The following is a 22,689-nucleotide window of genomic DNA, read 5'->3' as shown; positions in this document are numbered from 1 at the left end:
ATCACAGCCATGCATAATAAACTTCCCTGTCAATCAGAAATGTTATACCTAGATCCATCAGTTGGTAAAGCAAGCCCTGCAATTAACAGCTGAGCCAATCAGAATCAATAAAATGTTTCCATTTTCTAAAACCTATAACCAGTAGCCAGTCAGAGCCTTCCATAGCTTGTATTCATACCCAAATCACATTCCTTCTTCCGATTTTCATAATGAAAAGTTTAGGGTCATACTCTTCCTCTTAATATTATCCAAAATCCAGAGTTACTCCAGAAAGGTAAATGGCATTATATCAATAAAAATGTTGTGAGAGGAGAATCAGGCCCATTTTTTTGGAAAATACTTAGATTTAGTTACACTTTTGATGTTCAGTTGGCGGTAAGAGTTAGGATATACCTGAACTTTCAGTTAGGGACATCAGTTAGAATACAAATGGGGAAAGAGTAAGCAGAAGGAGATAAAAGTGAGGAGATAGAAGGAACAAAAAGATGACAAAGATTATTCTAAATGTTGCAAATGTTTCATTTTGCACAATATGGATTTTAAAAATCATGTGCCGGGGAAAACTATCATGGATAACAATGCTGTTCTCTGCATGTTAGATTCTTGTTGATATTAAAAGTATTGAAGCATCTCTCTTCTGTTTTAGGATGCTGCCACACCAGATTCCCTTGATGGAACAGCAGACTTGTTTTACAAGATTGCTTATCTACTATTATTTGGGCTGTGCAATGGCACACAGAGTCTCCACAGTGCTACTTATATAATACGAATTGCTTCTTAGTGATGCATCTTTCCTCTTCTTCCTAGGGATCTCCTACTTCCTCCAATTGCACTAGACCTTACTACTTCAGCTTCATGATTCAACATTTCTGATATCAGTAATTAACTAATGAATGTGAGATACCATAAGGCCAATAGACGATGAAGGTAAAAATGAAGAACATTTGAAAGATATGGGTAACAGCTGGCAGTAAGACTGAGGCTGAGAAGAGTAGCAGCTGGACTTGGGACGCAGCTTTTAAGCATAAAATGTAACACTCACCTTCCTAGGTGTGGCATAAAAAATTGTAAAGGGAACCCACGAGGAAAAGAACTAGAAATGAAGGAAGAAAAAAGAAGAGAGCTGGTAAAATAGGGCTGAAAACTGCCATTTTCAGTACTGTCATTTCTCATGATATTTGATGTTTTTCTCCTCCGCTCCTGAAATGATGAAATTACATGAAATCTTAGCGTTCCGTTTTAAAAAGAAGCAAGGTCTAGACCCTCAAAGGTATTTAGGCTCCTCACTTTCAAGTTTCTAGCACTCGTTGAAGAGAACAGTCTGAAAATGTGACCCAGGTGTACCTTCAAGGCTTAGAAAACCAGAAAGCAAATAAAAAAGCATACATCATCTAGTATTTTGAAAAAATCTCATTTTTTTTTAGGCCTGACTTGTGATTTCTTGGTGTCAGCAATACTGCATTTTATAGCAATGTGAGGAGGGCTAGCTTCTTTGTCTGGCTTTGTCTGGCTTTGCATGTGGCTTTTCCCTTTTGGAAGTCCTGGCCAGTTGCCCTTGACTTCCTTCCAAAGCTGTGCATTAGATAAAAATCTGTGAGTGCTGGAAACATCTGGCTGTATTGGCAATGAGAGTCTCAGAAAGAAAGGACCTGATTTGAGAGTTTAACCTCACACTATAGGGAAAACGGAAGGCCAGTGCTGGACAAATGAAAAATAACAGGTCTTCAGTACAAAAAGGGAGAAGGTCAGACACCTGGAGGAGGTTCTGCTACAGAGTCTAACACAGAGTCAGCTAGATGTTTTCCACAGCCCCCATCCAACACTCTGAAATTTATGGGAGTCATTCCATAGATTCCCTGGATGTTGGATTGAGTCCTAAATTAATTACAATTTAACAGATTGTAATGATACAGGGCCCAATCGTGCCCTCTAATGATTGATGATTACACTTCACTTAACTTTAGTGGGAAATGTAGTAGTTTAAGAAACAAAACTGAACTAAGTGGCTAGTGAACTGTTAGTCTGCAGTGTTAGATAAAATGATTGTAAATATAAAACTCTTGACTAAAACTGTATAATTAAATACTGGCTCTCCTCAAATGCTGTAAAAAATGAAAAAAGATGCAACTGAAAACATTACAAAATACCCTCTTAACATTATAGACATGAAAACAGATCAAGAGGATTTTCATTCTAGCTGGTTTACCTGTTTTTAAACATTGAATTGACACTGATGTCACGGTGACATCGTATGCTAATGTTATGTCACATGGGACAACCCAAAAGTAGGACAAATCTTTTCATTTAATAATCAAAGTAATTTGACAAGTACTGTAGCAAAATACGGTCTTGATCCTGCAAGTTGTTCCATGCAGGTGGACCTTACAACAGAGGTTCCATGCAGACAGAAAAGATTGCAAGATCAAGGCCTATGTTGGTAGTTACTGTGTCTTCCTACCGTAACATTATCCATTGCTGTTTAAGATTCAGTCCCTGAATTCATTCAATAAGGCAAAAATTCCTTCCCATACTCATTTGTATTCTGTCACTAGGTGGATATAATGTCAGCTTTTCTCAGCAAATTTAGTATTGTGAAGCTTATGATACAGAAAACTAGAATTACATTTTCTAAATGAATTCCATGTTGTTTGGATTTCCCACCTCTTCAAAATTCTTTTAATTCTATATTTAAGATCCAGCCCTGCAAACATGCCAGTTGCCTCCCTGAATACAACTCATTTGTGAAGCCACTCATGTTCATATGTGTTTGCTTTAGACTCTATTCCTCTAAGCTGCTCCTGTACCAATAAGCCTCCCTTTCTGGGAAGTCAATAAAAGCCACATCCTGCTACTACTATAGTGCAGATTGTGAAAGAAAGTGCAGATTATTTTGTCTAAAGCAAAAATATTTTTGTTTAAAATGTGTTTCTGTTGAAAAAACAAACTATTATATCTTTTTTTACTAAAAACCTGTGACTTTTCTTTTACAAAAATGGACATTTTTTGTGAAAATTTCTGTTTTGTCAAAATAGCCATTTTCTGGGGAAAAAGAAGTTTTGATAGATTTTTTTTTGGCCAGCTTCAGTTTTTAACCACAGCGTTACTGAGTTTAAGGCCCAGATCCTGAAAGGTATTTAGCCACCTAACTCTCATTGATTTCCCTTTGTTGATTTCAAGGAGTGACTGAGAAATAAACCCCTTTTAGGGCAATTACTCTTCCTTTAGCTTTTCTCACTAACTTGGTTTTAGTTTAGGATTTGTCGTTGTTTGTTGTTGTTAAATGGACAGTTTTGATACCTTAGAATTGCTGTAACACACTTTTGCATATCCATCAGTGTTCAAACCGGGAAGGAAAACCATTGAATGATCAGCACTTTCTTCTCTCGAAATGGCCCACCTTGATTATCACTTCTAAAGGTTTTCTCTCCCCCCACTCCACTCTCCTGCTGGTAATAGCTCATCTTAAGTGATCACTCTCCTTACAATGTATATTTTTTCATGGTCTGTGTGTATGTATAAAATCTTCTCACTGTACTTTCCACTTTATGCATCCGATGAAATGAGCTGTAGCTCAGGAAAACTTATGCTCAAATAAATTGGTTAGTCTCTAAGGTGCCACAAGTCCTCCTTTTCTTTTTGCAAATACAGACTAACACAGCTGCTACTCTGAATTCTCTCGAAGGTTTCTCTGTTTCCTTCTTTCCAAGATTTCTGTCTCCACTCCCCCTTACACTCTCTTTCTCCTTCTGTCCATGCTTTCAATCCTCGTCATTAGTTATTATTATATTTTATTTTACACGATCTCTCTTGCTTCAGAGGGCACTGCTGGCCCCCAGCCTGCACTGGACATTGGTGGGGAGGAGGATGCTGTGCAGGATCAAAACCCTGCTCACTTGGGATCCTGCGCCTTCTCCCGCCTCTGGAAAGTCCCAAACCTGAAGTAAGCTCTTGGAGCGATCACAATTCACATGGGCGGGAGGGCAGTCTCGCGCTCTGGATTGGCTCAGCATCTGCACGTGAGGCTGCACTCAAGCCTCTGGGCTGACAGCTGCGTGGCGGCTGAGGCTCTGGGTGGCTGAGTGAGTGCGGGAGGCTGGCGGGGCAGGCGCCGGCGAGTACGGGAGCGGCGCGCTAGAGCCCTCGGCTGGCAGGCGGAGCGCGGGCAGAGCGCGCGCAGCCCGGAGAGCCGCGGCAGGATCCGGGCACGAAGGTAGGTCTGCCCGCGGCCACTGCTGCTTTGCCCCGCTGCAGCCGGGAGTTACACGCGGGCAGGGCGGCGTGGCAGGGCTGTGGCTGCTGCAGTAGTTACTGGAGGCTTTGCTATTTCCAGTGTAACTTGCGGGTAGTAGCAGCAGCATGTGTCAGTCAGCTGAGCTGCCCTGAAGTTCTTGTGGTGCAGAGGCTCCGGTGAGCGGCTGTCCCGCTGGTTTCGCTTCTTTCTGGGTGTGCTGGGTTTGGACGCTGCCGGGCGATGTTCTCCCGCGAAGTCTGAAGAAGTAGCAGCCCCGAGAGTGAAGGATTAAGCCGCCTCTGGAAGCCCACATGTGCCAGTCGTGGAAGGGCTGGGGCTCGTCATCCCAGTGTAAACCCAGCCCGGCTTTCCTTCTAGGAGAACCACATTGTTACGTGCTGCGATCAGCCTCTGGCGCGGAGAGATCAGCCTGGGATAGTGCGTTTTTAAGGGCCAGATCCTGCTCCCATTGATGTCGGTGGCACAGTTCCCAGTTCCTGACGGCATTCCTGTGTTGATATTTACAGTAGCAAAAGTTAAATATTTACAGGCTGATCGTTCGGGTTTCTAGTGGCTGACTGTGGCTTTTGTTTTTCTTGCTTCGTGTTTGTTTGGTGGTTTCACGGGGTGGGGGTGAGATTTTTGCGTGGGGGCTGGGGTAGGGTGAGATTTTTGCGTGGGGGTGGGCACCCCCACTCAGAGTTTGGAATTGGCTGCACTTTCTGTAGAAATCAGGACAGCGTCCCTGGAGCTATTGGTGTAACCAAGATCAGAGTGTGACTCAGCCTGTCTACCCTTGACCTTTACACTCTAAGGCTTTGAAAGCGGAGGGACCAAGAAGAAGAGCAGAAGAGAAGGCTCCTGTGGTCTTCGTCGTCCTCCTTCCTTGGGATCTTTCTGCTCAGTAGCTAAATATGCTTCTCCTATAGCTGTTAAACGTAGAGGTAGGGAATTCTTCCAGAAAGGATTATGCAGTCTAGAAATGGTCATTTTCCTTTATTTGCTACTGGTGAGATTCTTAAAGGGATAAAGATCAGGATAAAAATAAGTGTATAATGTTTTAAACTGCTTTATGTGTGTTACTTATAAAACATGTTAAAACAATACACTTGATTGTCAAGGTACTTTTGCTCACAATTATGTTGTCTGTTTACTGTTTTCCATTTCATCTACTGTGGACAGTGCCACTAGATTTGTAAGCCTCATTCAGTGGTGCTGTTAAGATCCAACACACTGCAATGGAATCTTTTGCATTAAAAAAAATCTTGAGCTCACTTCTGTCATTCTGTTCCTCCACTGTCTACATTTTATGGCTTAAGTTAGTCACCTGAATGTCCCCTTTTAACCTCCATCTCAGCTCATGTGAGTTATCTCTCAGGAATGCCTTCATTTTATCCTTTGTCTAACTTTATTGTGAGGCAGAGTTGATGTTATCAACACTCTGCAACTTAACAAAGAAATTAACAAATTCAGTACTCTGCAATTTAACAGAGAAATTCTTAAAAGACTCTCTCCTCCCAGGTCATCTGACAAGAAGAGTGCTGGTACCTCCTCAGGTATTCTGCTGTTCCTATTCACAAGGAAGAATAGACTCTTCCATCTCCCCTTACTGAAACTGGAGGATGGGCAGTGCACTACTCTGAGTCTCCTCAGCTAGGTATATCTAATCAAGGCTGCAGCACACTTCTATGGAGGAGGTCACTCAAACCTGCTGTGTCTCTTCTTCTCTCCTTAAGGTGAGAGGAAAGGAACAGACATAGCATTGGTTAAATTGGATGACTAAACAGCACTGGACATTTAGCAAGAGACAGTTTTCCCCACCCTCCATATCTGTAATTTTCCTGTGTCCTCTTAATAGCAGTGTTCTTTGTAGGTGTAGGTAGCTATTCTAATGTAATTTAACCACCATCACCAAAAGAAAATAAATTCCCCTTGAAGGAAAAAAACAGAAAAGAAACCCCTGTGATGGTTTAACCATATCGATGTTCAAATAGGAAGCTTTTTTCCTCACTTTGCCAACACTGGATAAATTTAACAGCTCCTTCAGCCAAGGGAGGAATGTGGAAGCCATTATCTCTAAGAATTAGTCCTACAAACAAACTTCCTGGAGTTGTTGGTATGTCAGTTTGCCTTCTGGGGCAAAGATCCTGATCAGTAAAATGAAAGTTTGATGCACTTATAGTGATTGCATTTAGAGATAACATGATGATGTGTTCTGAAAAAGGCCCTAAGATAAGTAGATTTTTCTTGTAGCTCAGACTCAATTCAACTTATTTTCCTGTGAGGAGGTTCATGATTTTTCAGCAGTACATTTTGATTTGAAAACAGACGATGGGTTGAAAATAATTAGTTGTTTAGGGAGTTTGATGTGATTTTTTTTTTTTTGGGTGTTCTTTGTAATATCCCATGACACTTCAAACTTTATATATTTTGGCCAGTTGAACTTTTGAAAGAGAAATGTTCCCTGAGAAGTGCATGGATTTTCCATTGTGTTTGTTGTGTTCAATAGGTTACACTATAGCATTCAGAAACAAATAAGGGGTGGGAGTGTACTTTGCCCTGTCTTTCATCAACCCCCCCACACAAACAAACATGCCAGGTCCATTTTCTACATGTTATGTACATGTTCTCTTCTACAGTGAAATAAATAAAAGCCTGTTCATTGCTGAATCTAGATAGAATAACTGTAATTACTGTTTCAGAGTAGCAGCCGTGTTAGTCTGTATCTGCAAAAAGAAAAGGAGGACTTGGGGCATGTTAGAGACTAACAAATTTATTTGAGCATAAGCTTTCGTGAGCTACAGCTCACTTCATCGGATGCATGCAGTGGAAAATACAGTAGGGGGATTTTATATACACAGAGAACATGAAACAATGGGTGTTACCATACACACTGTAATGAGAGTGATCAGGTAAGGTGAGCTATTACCAGCAGGAGAAGAAAAAAAACCTTTTGTAGTTATAATCAAGGTGGGCCATTTCCAGCAGTTGACAAGAACATGTGAGGAACAGTGGGGGGGTCGAGGGGGGGAATAAACATGGGGAAATAGTTTTACTTTGTGTAATGACACATACACTCCCAGTCTTTATTCAAGCCTAATTTAATGGTGTCCAGTTTGCAAATTAATTCCAATTCAGGTTGGGGGGCTGTCTGTAAGCAAGGACTGGCCTGTCTCCCAAGATCTGTGAGAGTGATGGGTCGTCCTCCAGGATAGGTTGTAGATCCTTGATGATGCGCTGGAGAGGTTTTAGTTGGGGGCTGAAGGTGACGGCTAGTGGCGTTCTGTTATTTTCTTTGTTGGGCCTGTCCTGTAGTAGGTAACTTCTGGGTACTCTTCTGGCTCTGTCAGTCTGTTTCTTCACTTCAGCAGGTGGGTAATGTAGTTGTAAGAACACTTGATAGAGATCTTGTAGGTGTTTGTCTCTGTCTGAGGGGTTGGAGCAAATGCGGTTGTATCGTAGAGCTTGGAGCTATCTACAGTAGTGGTGGATTTCTTTCTCTCTCTCCCCTCCCTCCCTGCCTCCCAACTTTGGCGATTGCACATCAGGGAGTGGTCTGTTTAAGGTTGTTCTCAGCAGTGTTGGACAAAAATGTTTGCATCCCAGCTTTGGTTTGTTGCTCCCCCGATTTGATGTAGAACAGGAGGCAGAAGGCTGCTGTAGTCTTGATATCACATTAGCTGTACAGTTCTGTCGTGTATATGGCAAAGCTGTATAGTGTATATGGCAAAGCCATCCAAGTGTTTCCTGGATCCACTTTTCCTTGACTCTGAAGCTTAGCAACATTGTGGAGCTCAAGAGGTGTGTGAGTTGAAGCACTCGTAGATCTTCCAATTAATTTGTGTCTTGAAGCTATACACTCTGGACAGTTTACAAATCCACCTATATGGTGGATTGCTGTATATACAACCACACTGACCCTATCTGTACTGGTGAATGTAAATAAGGCAGCTTAACTTCCACTTAAACTTTTTGTGAATAGGCAAGTAACTGAGATCTACATATACAACCTGGGGGCAATGCAATATCTTACCACTACTAATAAATCTTTGTTTTATTTTTTTTTAAACCTCTTCTAGGCACCTGTTTAATAGAAAACAACTAAACCAATATTTTGAAAATAGATGTCATATTCCAGATAAATCCCCACAACCTCTGGAGAATAGAACAAAATGGAAACAGACGCTTACCGCATACAGTAAATAATCTTTTCTGACGTACAATAAAACTACAGCATAAGAAAAAGGTAGAGCTCTGCCCTGAAGGATGCCATAGGCCATGTAGATATGGGGGTGTTCAGAAAAAGGCCCTGAGTCCAACTCTCTCAGGAGTATCCCATGGATGGTAACTAGTTTGGTAGGGGGGTTTTTGGACCTGAGATACCACAACAGTAGTGACCGTGCTTTTTCAGGAAAGCAGATACTATGTTCGTTAAGGCTATATATAGCAGAAGTAAAATTGGAAAGGACATTCACTGGGCAATAATCACAATGACAAGATTTGTGAAATAGTGTACTCATAAGGTAAAGTGGTCTATCCTTTTTTGCTCCGTGGCCCTTTGTAAAATGCAGGTATTTGAGCAATAACTTCTCCTTAAAGCCCTTGTCATTTTATTTGGCAATCTATTAAAGTGTGCTTCCTTTCCTTTCTCTCATGTGTACTTGTTGCTGCAGTTCCATTAACTTCTGGCATAATTTTTGTTTGTTTGTGATGTTCTAATTCTTCATGGTTGGGCATTAAGGTAAAATTCTGTTTTACCACATTCTTAAGCAGGTTTCTTTATAAATGAAGTCCTTCATGTTTGCGGTGTTGTTGTAGGTGTGTTGGTCCCAGGGTATGAAAGAGACATGGTGGGTGAGGTAATATCTTTTATTGGACCAACTTCTGTTGGTGAGAGAGACAAGCTTTTGACCTCCCATAACAACAGATGACAAACCTGCAACCGTATTTTCACTGCTATGATAATTGATATGTCCTCCCGCCCTATAACACACCTTTCAAAATCCAGGGGTCCTATGCCTATCAGAACATGTAGTGAACCTCATCCAGTGCCCCATCTCTACCTTGTGGGTGAAACTAGACAATCACTGTGGTCTTGAATGAACTCGCACATAAAAATAGGACAAAATACCCTATCTTATCTAAAGGTCGACGCAAGGACTGACCTAATTATGTCAGTGTCTACTCTAGAATGCTGCGTTCACTGAAGTAATTCTCCCCCTCTCCCTGACATAACTGCACCTACACAACAGGTGTAGTGCTTATATCGATGTAGTTACGGTGATGCAGTGTCCATGTGGACACTATTAGTTACATCGCCTGTTGGCTGTCAGCCCTGAGTGGGGCTGACAGCTGGAGCCTCCCTCCCACCCCTGCCTTGGCCCTGACAGCCCGAGCTCACAGCTACACCGTCCCGTGTCGTGTCGTCCCCGTTTCCCCCCCCCCCCCCCAAAGTGCCGACAGCCTGAGCTGTCAGCCAGGCCTGGGCTCACACCTGGGGCCTCTCCTGCCCCTGTGCTGACAACCTAAGCTGCAGTGGGGGCCAGCTGTGAGCTCCATGCAGGGCTGACAGGCTCCAGCTGTTAGTATCCCACAATGCCCTACTTCAGTTGGTGGAAGCACTTCTGGTGAGGATGTGCACCGCTGACAGAAGGAGCAAGAGATTGTATCTCGACTTATCTTAAGTCAACTTAATTTTGTAGTGTTGACAAGCCCTAAGCAGGTAAACACTTTTCACAAACAGTTGCTCCATATGTGACCTCTCCATCCTCAACCTCAAAGGAAGCCTGCACCACACCCTCCTAGTACTCTGGCTTTTTAGAAGTTATAGGGGGTTTTACATCTGTGCGAAATTCTCAGACAGCATAATACTCAAGTGTTTAAAATACAAACAAGATTTATTATTAATCAAGAGAGAATTCAATTAAAACAAAGAAACTGTATGCATGACACACTTAGGCAGACACACTGCAAACCACATCCAGAGAAAAAAAGAAAAGGAGTACTTGTGGCACCTTAGAGACTATCAAATTTATTTGAGCATAAGCTTTTGTGAGCTACAGCTCATTTCATCGGATGCATACAGTGGAAAATATAGTGTGGAGATTTATATATACAGAGAACATGAAACAATGGGTGTTACCATACACACTGTAATGAGAGTGATCAGGTAAGGTGAGCTATTACCAGCAGGAGAGCTGGGGGGGGGGGGGGGGACCTTTTGTAGTGATAATCAAGGTGGGCCATTTCCAGCAGTTGACAAGAACATGTGAGGAACAGTGTGTGTGTGGGGGGAGATAAACATGGGGAAATAGTTTTACTTTGTGTAGTCTTTATTCAAGCCTAAGTTAATTGTATCCAGTTTGCAAATTAATTCCAATTCAGCAGTCTCTCGTTGGAGTCTGTTTTTGAAGTTTTTTCGTTGAAGAATTGCCACTTTTAGGTCTGTAATCGAGTGACCAAAGAGACTGAAGTGTTCTCCGACTGGTTTTTGAATGTTATAATTCTTGACGTCTGATTTGTGTCCATTTATTCTTTTACATAGAGACTGTCAGGTTTGGCCAATGTACATGGCAGAGGGGCATTGCTGGCACATGATGGCATATATCACATTGGTAGATGTGCAGGTGAACGAGCCTCTGATAGTGTGTCTGATGTGATTAGGCCCTATGATGGTGTCCCCTGAATAGATATGTGGGCACAGTTGGCAACGGGCTTTGTTGCAAGGATAGGTTCCGGGGTTAGTGGTTCTGTTGTGTGGGTCGCTGGTGAGTATTTGCTTCAGGTTGGGGGGCTGTCTGTAAGCAAGGACTGGCCTGTCTCCCAAGATCTGTGAGAGTGATGGGTTGTCCTTCAGGATAGGTTGTAGATCCTTGATGATGCATTGGAGAGGTTTTAGTTGGGGGCTGAAGGTGACGGCTAGTGGCGTTCTGTTATTTTCTTTGTTGGGCCTGTCCTGTAGTAGGTAACTTCTGGGTACTCTTCTGGCTCTGTCAATCTGTTTCTTCACTTCAGCAGGTGGGTATTGTAGTTGTAAGAACACTTGATAGAGATCTTGTAGGTGTTTGTCTCTGTGTGAGGGGTTGGGGCAAATGTGAGCTGTAGCTCACGAAAGCTTATGCTCAAATTTGTTAGTTTCTAAGGTGCCACAAGTACTCCTGTTCTTTTTGCAGATACAGACTAACACGGCTGCTACTTTGAAACACATCTAGAGAAGTTTATCATAGGTCTAGTTCACAAACAAACTTGCAGTTTGTTAAAACCTGTCTAGTTGAAATGGTGCAAACACCTTTGTTGATACTTACTTCAGTTTGCTTGATTTATGGCTGTTTAATTTATACTTGTTCTAACTGTGTGGAACTAAACCTAAACAAGCCTGGTTCAAACCAGAATCAGATTGTCCACCCAGGAGTTAAACCAATTGAGTTAAAAATGACACTGAAACAGTGCTACTCTGCATGCTGAGGGGCTGTTCTATGGATCTCCAGGGCTGGTGCAGACTGGCCCTCAAAATTGGGAAGCCATTACTGGCTCTGGACACTTTGAACTCATTCCTGCACCAAGAAGAGCGCAGCTGCAAGAGAGAATCTGGCCTGTCATGTCTAATTTTTTTTTTAATTTTAAAAAAAGGAACATTGTAAACTTAAATACAATACAACAAATTATACTAATATCTAAATAGGCAAATATGGAATTATGAGACTGCATTTTATAGCATCTTTCTAATATCCAAAGCCATGAGAACAGTAGATAAGTATATTCTCAGCTTATTTACAGGTCTCCTATATTTAGCTTTTTTAAAAAGGATATTAAGACAAATTCTAGGATTCAAAAAGGGATTTGATACCCGAACAAGAATATCTGCATGACATTAGCTAGGACAAAAAAACGAGGACTATTATTTTCACGTTTTGGGTTATAAACAAGAAGGGTCAGAAAGGAATTTCAGAAATTCCATTATGTAATATTTGTTCAACAGGTCCAGCATGTTGCATGAGATTTCACATCCTTTGGTGACAATTGCACTGAGTTTTAAAAATTAGTAATAAAGGAAGGAAATTCTTTTTTTGGGTACTATTTTTTACTCTTGCTTTTCAGTGTTTAGTCTTCAGTTTACATGTTGAAACTACATAAGTCTTGTTGTCTGACTTTTATTCGTTAGCACGGTGCTGGTCTGTTTGGCTTTGTAATGCTGTTGGTAAGGGTAGTCATTTTTTGTCAAGGTTCCAGTTTCTTTGTCAAGGTATAGTCAAGGTCCAGACTTCAGAGAAAATAATAAAGCCCCCCAATAATGATAATAAGTAAATAAAAAGATTTCAGGGTCCATTCAAAAGTGTCTGGCGGTCCAGATTTGGTCTGCAGGCTGCCTATTGACTACCCTTGTTGTAGGTTATGAATATTTATTTGCACTTGCTAGGCCCTAGAGGATAATGTTTAGATTACAAAGCTTTTTTTATAAATATTTTTTAAAAAATAATGTAAACACTTCTGTGTTAAAGCAGTGAAATTCTGGCGTGGATGCTAATACCCCTTAAACTCACACTGGCATGGGTGTCAACTTTACATTGAATTTTCTGGCACTTGGTAATGGCATGATCTTGACTCTGTTGTAAAGGAAGTATTTTTTAAAATGGCTATACATTTCTTTATATACATGCATGCATCCATTGCTGAAGCATCTGGGTCCTTTAACAACAAAACAAACATGGTATTTAAAAAATGAAATAAAAGAAAAGGCACTCTTCTGCATTTTGACTCCTGTGTTCTTGAGATGCAAATCGGGAAGTGGTCCTTTCAAAGTAAGGAGCCTGAAATTATACTTTGCCAAATTACTGTATATATTTGATCGTAAGCTGGTTTGTTTATAAGCCGACCCCCCCCCCAAGATGGATAAGTAAAAATGCAAATTTTTTTATGACCCATTCATAAGCCGACCCTATAATTCAGGGGGCAGCAAACTTTGGCTCCTGGGCCATCAGGATAAGCTGCTGGCAGGCAGAGACGGTTTGTTTACCACGAGCGTCCGCAGGCACGGAGGTAAACCTAAGTAAACAAACTGTCCCGGCCCACCAGCTGCTTACCCTGACGGGCCGGGACAGCAACTGGTGGGGAAATTTTTTGGTGGTGGTGGGAGAAGCTGGGGGTCAGGGGAGTAATCCGTGTGATCACCCCCACACATGACCCTACCCCTAGCCCGGGATCCCCACATTCATCCCATCCCTTCCCACCTTAGCTGGGGTGGGTCAGGGGAGGATGTCTCTGGCCTGGCTGGAGCTGCTCCGGCAGGCCAGGTGGCTTGGCCGCAGCCTACTCCGGCGGGCGGGGCCAGGCCACTGCTTCAGAGGCTGGGGGGAGAGCAGCATGGCCAGAAGCGGAGAGTCTTTGGCCCCGCCTCTTTCCTTCTGGCTCTGCTGGATGTGCTGCCTCTCCTTGCCCCCTCTGTTGCGGGGAGGGGCTGTGTCCCACCTCTCCTGCTCTATACCCGTTCATAAGCCGACCCCCTTTTTTACTAAAAAAAAAATTGGCTTATGAACGAGAATATATGGTAGGTAAAACTGGCATCCCCTACTGTTTTGTAGGCAGCATCTCTTATCACAGGGTTATTACAGGAGCTGTGAGGTTTTCAAGAGCACAGGCTTGTCTTCCCCCATATCTCCTTTTTGACTGTGACCCTAATACTTTGCTCTGGTCTGATATTGATATCCTAGCTCCTTCGTGATAACTGATAGAAATTTAGGATTAACAATAGCTTTGTAATACCAGTACTGGGAATTGCTGTACCAGAACTCTATTTATAAATGTGATTGCTGGAGGTTTCAAAAGCATGAGTGGCTTGAACATTTTGAAAACTCTCCGGGTGTTTATTTCTCTTATTCAGGACAGAAATTAAATTCCATAATAAAATAATCTTTTTTTTTTTTTTTTTTTTTTGTTTCTGACTATTTTATTAGGTTCCAATTTTCTCCTTTTCTAAAACACACCAATTTAAAAATGAATGTGTGCAATATTTGTGTATTTAAATTTTCTATTCTGCCAGGTTCAACACACATTGGCAGCTGTTGATTTATTTATTTTTTTTAAATGCACATCACAGGGTGAAGACTAGTTTATCCCAATAAAATAATTTGTAAAGTGGTACTTACTTTCCAAGACCCTAGTAAAAAAACAAGATTTGTATTTGAAATAGGCACCTGAGACTGAATGTATAAATGTCTTAGAAATTACTTCCTGCTTCACAAACCAGTTTGAATACCTCAGAAAGCTGCCTGAGGATTATCGCTTTCAATTTACCAGAGTCTAAAATATGCACATACAAATGCATGATTTGAAACTTTAAAAACATGCATTGACTTACTTGACTCTTTTTGAAGTTAATGGAAGGACTCCAGTTGCCTACAATGAAAGCTGGATGGACTGGCTCCCATTGCTCTGCCATGTGTTTTTTCTCCTTCTAAACTGTAGGGATGACAGAACACAATGAAATGTATATTAAACTAAGGCAGGAACTGAGCATTATAGTTCGACTTACATGGGTTTGATGTATGCTGCGTTCTCAGTACTTGGGAAGAATCTAACTACAACTTCAAAACTATTCTTGGAAAACTGGAACTTATGGCTGAAACGGGGTGCTTCATTTGCTTTCATGCACACTTGATGAATTTCTGTATCTTTTGTGGTCTTTAGCAACTTCCAGGAAAGAAAGTTCCCCTTCTAATGTATCCTATACATATAACCCATAAGTCCCAACCTTCTGATGCTGTGAGGCTAAGGGTATGTCTACACTATGAAATTAGGTTAATTTTATAGAAGTCAGTTTTTAGAAATCGATTTTATACAGTTGATTGTGTATGTCCCCACTAAGTGCATTAAGTCGGCCGAGTGTGTTTTCAATACCGTGGCTAGCATCAACTTACGGAGCGGTGTACTGTGGGTAGCTATCCCACAGTTTCCACAGTCTTCACAGCCCATTGGAATTCTGGGTTAAGCTCCCAATGCCTGATGGGGCAAAAACATTATTGAGCGTGGTTTTGGTACTTGTCGTCAGTCACCCCTCCCTCCCTGCCTCAGTGAAAGCAACAGCAGACAATCATTTTGCGCCTTTTTTCCTGGGTTACCTGTGCAGACGCCATACTGCGGCAAGCATGGAGCCTGCTCAGCTCACCGCTGCTGTTGTGAACATTGTAAACATCTCGCGCATTATCCTGGAGTACGTGCAGAACCAGGCTCAGAGATGCCAGCACGAGGACGATTGTGATGAGGATATGGACACAGACGTTCCTGAAAGCAAGGGCTGTGGCAATTGGGACATCATGGCGGCCGTGGGGCTGGTTGATACAGTGGATGCTGATTCTGGGCCCGGCAAACAAGCACAGACTGGTGGGACCACATAGTGTTGCAGGTATGGGGTGATTCACAGTGGCTGCGAAACTTTCGCATGCGTAAGGCCACTTTCCTTGACTTTGTGAGTTGCCTTCCCCTGCCCTGAAGCGCAGGAATACCAAGATGAGAACTGCCCTGACAATTGAGAAGTGAGTGGCGATAGCCCTGTGGAAGCTTGCAGCGCCTGACTGCTACCCATCAGTCAGGAATCAATTTGGAGTGGGCAAGTCTACTGTGGGGACTGCTGTGATCCAAGTAGCCAATGCAATCACTGAAGTTCTGCTATCAAGGACAGTGAGTTTAGGAAATGTGCAGGCCATACTGGATGGCTTTGCAGCAGTGGGGTTCCCTATCTGTGGTGGGGCGATAAACGGAACACGTAACCCTATCTTGGCACCGGACGACCTTTCCAACCAATACATAAACCGCAAGGGGTACTTCTCAATGGTGCTGCAAGCACTGGTGGATCACAAGGGACGTTTCACCAACATCAACGTGGGATGGCTGGGAAAGGTGCATGACTCACATCTTTAGGAACTCCGGGCTGTTCGAGCAGTTGCAAGAAGGGACTTGCTTCCCAGACTAGAAAATTACCATTGGGGATATTGAAATGCCAATAGTTAAGTCCTTGGGGACCCAGCCTACCCCTTGCTCCCATGGCTCATGAAGCCATACACAGGCAGCCTGGACAGTAGTCAGGAGCAGTTCAACTATAGGCTGAGCAAGTGCAGAATGGTGGTAGAATGTGCCTTTGGACATTTAAAAGCTCGCAAGCGCCGTTTGCTGACTAGGTTAGACCTCAGCACAACCAGCATTCCCATTGTTATTGCTGCTTGCTGTGTGCTCCATAATATCTGTGAGAGTAAGGGGGAGACATTTATGGCAGGGTAGGAGGTTGAGGCAAATCGCCTGGTGGCCGATTTTGAGCAGCCAGACACCAGGGCGATTAGAAGAGCGCAGCTGCACATCAGAGAGGCTTTGACAACCAGTTTCATGACTGGCCAGGCTACAGTGTGACAGTTGTGTGTGTTGCTCCTTGCTGAAAACCTGCCCCCTTTGTTGATTTTAATTCCCTGTAAGCCATCCATCCTCCCCCATTTAATCACAGCTGGCAAAGGAAATAAAGTAACTATTGTTTTGAAACCTCTCTTTCTTAAAAAAGTGAGATAACTGACAAGGTAGCTCGGGTGGGATGTGGTGCAGGAGGAGGGAAGGACAAGGCCACATTGCTTATTGTAGCCACACTACAAAACAAAACTGTTTGAATGACAGCCTTCTGTTGCTTGGGCCGTCCTCTGGAGTGGAGTGGCTGGGTGCCTGGAGCCCCCCCAGCGTTCCTCGGCGTCTTAGTGAGGAGGATATGGAACTAGGGGAGGAGGGCAGGCGGTTATACAATGGATGCAGCAGGGGTCTGTGCTCTTGTTGGCTTTTCTGTATCTCCAACAGATGCTTCATCATGTCAGTTTGCTTCCCCCATTAGCCTCAGCATCGCCTCCTGCCTCTACTCTTCGCGCTCACTTAATACTTTCCTGGCCTCTGCCACTGAATGCCTCCATGCACTCAGCTGTGTGGGAGGACTGCTTGAGCTCGGAAAACATGTAATCGCAAGTGTGGTTTTTTTCGACTTCTAATCTGCAATAACCTCAGGGACAGAAATGAGAGGGGGAGCATAGAAACATTTGCACCTGGGGGGAGATAAAAAGGGAGAGTAAAATTTAAGATGATACATTTCTGAGAACAAAAGGGAGATTCTTTCACAGTGAATCAAGCAATTCACAGCAGACAGCACATGTGGTTTAGGTACAAGGTCGCATTTTGCCTTTTATACTGTGTGCCTGCCGGTATGGTGACACATCATAAAAGGCTGGGCAACAGAATTTGGGTTCCAGACAGCCACGGTTTTGGTACACCGGGTTGGCTGCTTCTGCCTTCATAACATGTGGGAATGGTTTCAAAGTGCAGCGCCATCCTTTCCCTTAGCAAGCAATGCCGGTTGGGTTTCACATTTAAAAGGAGGGGCTGCGGTTTTTGGGTGGATGTGCAGCACACCCCCACCCCCAGCCGTGTGGCTGTTCTCCAGGATGATCCCTTTTAGCCAAGCGCAAGCAACCCAGCATGAAACGGGGTCCTTTTACTGTTCCCTTACAAAAATTCTCCTATTTCAACCTGGTGATCATGAATGATATCACTCTCTTGAGGCTAACACAGAAAGATAAAGACCAAATGTTGCTTGAATGCGACCAAAGCCCAGGACCATTCATTGCCATGCTTTGTGCTGCAATGGTTCCAGACTACTTGCTACTGGCCTGGCGTGGTAAAGTGTCCTACTGTGGAGGACGAAATAAGGCAGCTCTCCCCAGAAACAGTCTGCAAAGGCTTTGCAGACTATCTCCAGGAGAGCTTCATGGAGATGTCCCTGGAGGATTCCTGCTCCATCCCCAGACACGTTAACAGACTTTTCCAGTAGCTGTACTGGCTGCGGATGCATCCCAAGTCTTCAGGGCAAATCAAACATTAAACACTATTGCTTTTAAACCCTGTACTGTAGTTACAAATGTGCACTCACCAGAACTGATTTCTCTGGCTTCAGGGTCGGGGATCCCGCCACGGGAGGGTATTGGCTCCAGGGTGATGAAAAGGTCCTGGATAACGGAAACTTCTGAGTTTCACTGCAAAAAGAAAACCACCTCCATGAGAGGCGTACAGCTCTTACCGGTGATGTGCAAGTGAAGATATGTTCTTCCTGTTTGCAGAGCTTTTAGCCTCCTGAGGGTATCCCACAGTGCCTAGGTAACCACTCTGGCCAGCAGCTCTGCACCTCTGATGCCAGGTAAACAGACATCAGTGCCTCCCCTGTAAAGCCCTCTGGGAACTTTGAAACTCCCCTTCCTGTTTTCTTGGCAAGTACTCACTTATCCTCTGGCCCTGTGACAATGCCTGCTCCACAGAGCAAACAATCCCCTGCTTGGAGCAATGATGAGCTACTGGAGCTGATCAGTGTTTGGGGAGAGGAGGCTGTGCAGGGACCCAGGATGCCCCGTGATTACCCTCCTCTTCTCACAAGACCCATCATCAAAATGGAGAGAGCTGCACTGTGGGATAGCTGCCTTAGACCACTGCTCTCATTGGGGATGGAAGTGCTGCTGATGTAAACACTCTCTGAGGACTGAGGAATTAAGTGAGTACACAAACCAGCACTTTACTTTCACCGGTTCCCTCTCACCGGTGAAACTTGCAGTGCAAAAACTCTGCAAGTGTAGACATACCCTAAATCTTGCAAGTGTTTTCTGCATAAACTCTCCAAGATATGACTTCCTAGCCATTCACACAGATAAAGCTCTCATCAGCTCACATCTTGATTACTGGTTTCAGAGTAGCAGCCGTGTTAGTCTGTATTCGCAAAAAGAAAAGGAGTACTTGTGGCACTAAGGTGCCACGAGTACTCCTTTTCATCTTGATTACTGCAACACCATGCTTTCTGCCCTTGATGCATGCAGTGTTGCCCTCCTTGCATCCATTAAGAATGCTTCTGGAAAGATCATTTTCCTAGCTGTTGCTTTGACTGTGTGTCCCTTCTTTTTGTAGCTGTTTACTGGCTCCCATTTATTGCAGGGGTGGGCAAACTTTTTGGCCTGAGGGCCACATCTGGGTGGGGAAATTGCAAGCAGGGCTGGGGCAGGGGGTTCGGGTGCAGGAGGGAGTGCGGAGTGTAGAAGGGGATGCGGTATGCAGGAAGGGGCTCAGGGCAAGGGGCTTGGGCAGAGGAGGAGTGTGGGGTGTATGAGGGGGCACAGGGAAGGGGGTTGGGGTGCAAGGTGCAGCAGGGGGCTCAGGGCACGGGTGCAGGGAGGGGTGTGGGGTGCAGCAGGGCAGGGAGTTGGGGAGCAGGGTGTAGGAGGGGTTTGGGCTTCGGCTTGGCGCCGATTACCTGGAGCAGCTCCAGGGTGGTAGCAGTGTGTGCTGGTGCCAGGGCAGGCTCCCTGCCCACCTGCCTGCCTTGCCTGGCCCCGTGCGGTACTGCTCCCGGAAGTGGCCAGCACCATGTCCCTGTGGCCCCTGGAGAAGGTGGGGCAGAAGGCTCCGTGCGCTGCCCTTGCCTGTGGGTACCTCCCCCAAAGCTCCCATTGGCCACGGTTCCCTGTTCCCGGCCAATAGGAGCTGCGGCGGGTGGTGCCTGGAGGTGAGGGCAGTGCACTGAGCCCTCTTTCCCCCCCCCCCCCCCCCCGGGGCCACAGGGATGTTGTGCTGGCCGTTTCTGGGAGCGGCGCAGGGCTCGCAGCACCACAGGGGTAGCAATCCTATGGGCCGTAGTTTGCCCACCCCTGCTCTGTTGTATCAAACATAAACTACTTGTCTTCATTTTCAGGGCTTTTCATGGCCTGTCCCCACCCTATCTATCAATCAGCTCTCATTCACTATGAAGATGGAGGCTAGTATCAGAGGATAGTGGGAGTAGACATCAGCCAATTGTTAAATTTTCAAATCAGCATCTTCATGCATATTCTGTGCTGCCCTTAATGCTTGGGAAGAGCTCCCCATAAACATCTGCAAAACCAATTCACTGTCCTCCTTCAGAACTCTTTTTGTCTCTGATGCCTACAAAAAAATTTACAGTGGTTGGACTCATGATGTGGTGAGACCATTCCTCATTATGCTGACCCATAAGCTCTCATTGTTTCCCCATCTGTCTGCATCCATCTGTTGTCTCTTTGGGGGCAGGGACTGTCTTTCTGTTTGGAAATGGGCTCCTAGGTGCTATTGTAATCCAAATAATAAATTGGGCTATATTCTAGTGGGGGAGAGTTCTGTACAAAAGGGATGGCCTGCATCTTAGACTGTGGGGGGAGCTAATCTTGACTGGAGACTAGCTGGAGTAGTTAGGGGGGCATTAAACTAATCGTGCAAAGGGAGAGTGCTAAGGAGTCAAATGTGGTACAAACTCAAACTTGGTTTTGTGAACAAATTTAGCCTACATGATGAGTGTGAAAAGATCTTTTAAAATCATTTATATATCAGTGCTGGAAGTGTGGGTAACAATCACAAGGAATTGGAAATTCTCATTGATTGGCATTATTGAAACCTGGTGGGACAATTCACAGGATTGGAATGTTAAAAACACTGGTTATAACCTGTCCAGGAAGGATACAGTAGTCAAAAGAGGGGGAGGGAGGGAGAGTTTCACTCTACATTAAAGACACCATTACTTATTTCCGAGTTATTTGATAACCCAGAACCACAGGCTCTCAAATGCGTAAGAATCAATGTGCTAATAAATGAAGTCAAGGAGGGGGTATTCCAAATGGGGTGGAGGGAGGGAAGGGATTTGTTGGTTACAGACCACTGAATCAAATAAAAGAACAGGATGAGTTATTCCTCAGACATCTGTCTGTAATGTGTGTGAAAAGAAAAATTGTGGTGGTATCGGGGACATCAGTTTGGGAGGGACATGCTGGAGGCCTCATGCAACCAATAGTGAAACATCATTAGAGTTTCTAAAAATTATAGGTGACTTTCCAGCACAAAAGGTATTGTACCCAACATGAGTTTGGACCTCATTATAATAAACATGAATTCATCGCTGGACTGGGAGTTAGTGGTTACATAGGGACAAGTGATCATGACTGTGACGTTACACTCCATATGTTTTATGGAAATATGCTTATGAATATGATATAACTGGAATATGCTTTACGCTAAATCCCCCTTGTGTGGTGTCATTAGAAAGTTATAACCTACTAAGTGTGTTCATCCTATTTGTTTGCATGTATTATTTCTATTTCTGGAGTTAGGGAAAAAAAGATCTAAACTTGTATCATTGATGTAAACACATTAAGTGGAGGCCATTAAGGGTGCTCCAGAAACAATCCGTTATAAATGGCCTTGAAAGCCTTCTTGTGTATGTGTGGGCCAGCCCATGGGGAATGGAGACGAGGGGTCTTACAGTGACATGTGACCATGTCACCTGATAATGAAATCCATCTGAAATCTGGTACTTTTCCATTTAGAAAGAGGGGGGGACCCAGAGAGACAAGATTCCCGCCTTGTGCCAAAGCAGGACAAAGGGGCTGCCAGTCATGAGAGAACCCCTGCTTACCATCTGAGATGTCTGCTGAAACTAACAAGGACTGTACCAGGGGAAAGGATTGGGTCCAGATTAGGAAGGAGTCTATTCTGTGAAAGAAGCTTATTGGAACATCTCTGAGGGTGAGAGATTACCTGTAATCAGTTTCTCAATGTATTAGGCCAGGGGTGGCCAACCTGAGCCTGAGAAGGAGCCAGAATTTACCAATGTATATTGCCAAAGACCCACAGTAATATGTCGCCAGCCCCCTATCAGCTCCATGCATCCCTAATCCCAGCGCCTCCTGCCCACCGATCAGTGCCTCTTCCTCCCTCCCCGCACCTCCCCATCAGCTGTTTCATGGCATGCAGGAGGCTCTGGAGGGGAGGAGTGAGGGCACAGCAGGCTCAGGGGAGAGGGAGGGAAGGGGTGGAGTGGGGGCAGGGCCTGTGGCAGAGCCAGGGGTTGAGCAGTGGGCACCCCCCGGCCTGTAGCTCTAGCATTGGAGTCGGTGCCTATACAAGGAACTGCATATTAACTTCTGAAGAGCCGCATGTGGTTTCAGAGCCACAGGTTGGCCACCCATGTATTAGGCTTAGGCTTGCGTGTTTTTGCTTTATTTTGCTTGGTGACTTACTTTGTTCTTTCTGTTACTTGAAACCACTTAAATCCTACTTTTTATGCTTAATAAAATCACTTCTGTTTATTAATAAACCCAGAATGAGTGATTAATACTTGGGGGAGCAAACAGCTGTGCATCTCTCTCTCTCGCTGTTATAGAGGGCGGATAGTTTATGAATTTACCCTGTATAAGCTTTATACAAAGTAAAACGGATTTATTTGGGGTTTGGATCCCATTGGGAACTGGGTGTCTGGGTGATGGAGACAGGTAACCTGCTGTGCTGTTTTCACTTAAAGCCTGCAGCTTTGTGGGCATGTTGCAGTAGGCTAGCGTGTCTGACTCAACAAGACAGGGTTCTGGAAGTCCCAAGCTGGCAGGGAAAATGGGCTCAGAGTT

At 44.2% G+C, this 22,689-nt stretch overlaps 1 protein-coding gene across 2 annotated transcripts in view; it reads left to right on the top strand.

Annotated features, from left to right (window-relative positions):
* Positions 1–4,023: 4,023 nt before the first annotated feature.
* STXBP6 (syntaxin binding protein 6) overlaps positions 4,024–22,689 on the top strand; it is a 221,889-nt gene continuing 203,223 nt past the window's right edge. Inside the window, exon 1 of one of the 2 annotated variants that reach the window (XM_074957087.1) lies at positions 4,024–4,210. The gene's annotated coding sequence lies outside the window, so the exon portion shown is untranslated. Of the gene's footprint in view, positions 4,211–5,044; positions 5,176–22,689 lie in introns of those variants that run through there. The other variant, XM_074957088.1, reaches the window with a different exon arrangement.

The sequence above is a fragment of the Natator depressus genome, chromosome 6, assembly GCF_965152275.1.
Source record: "Natator depressus isolate rNatDep1 chromosome 6, rNatDep2.hap1, whole genome shotgun sequence".
Classification (NCBI taxonomy): domain Eukaryota; kingdom Metazoa; phylum Chordata; order Testudines; family Cheloniidae; genus Natator; species Natator depressus.
This window is presented reverse-complemented; position numbering and strand designations above follow the sequence as displayed.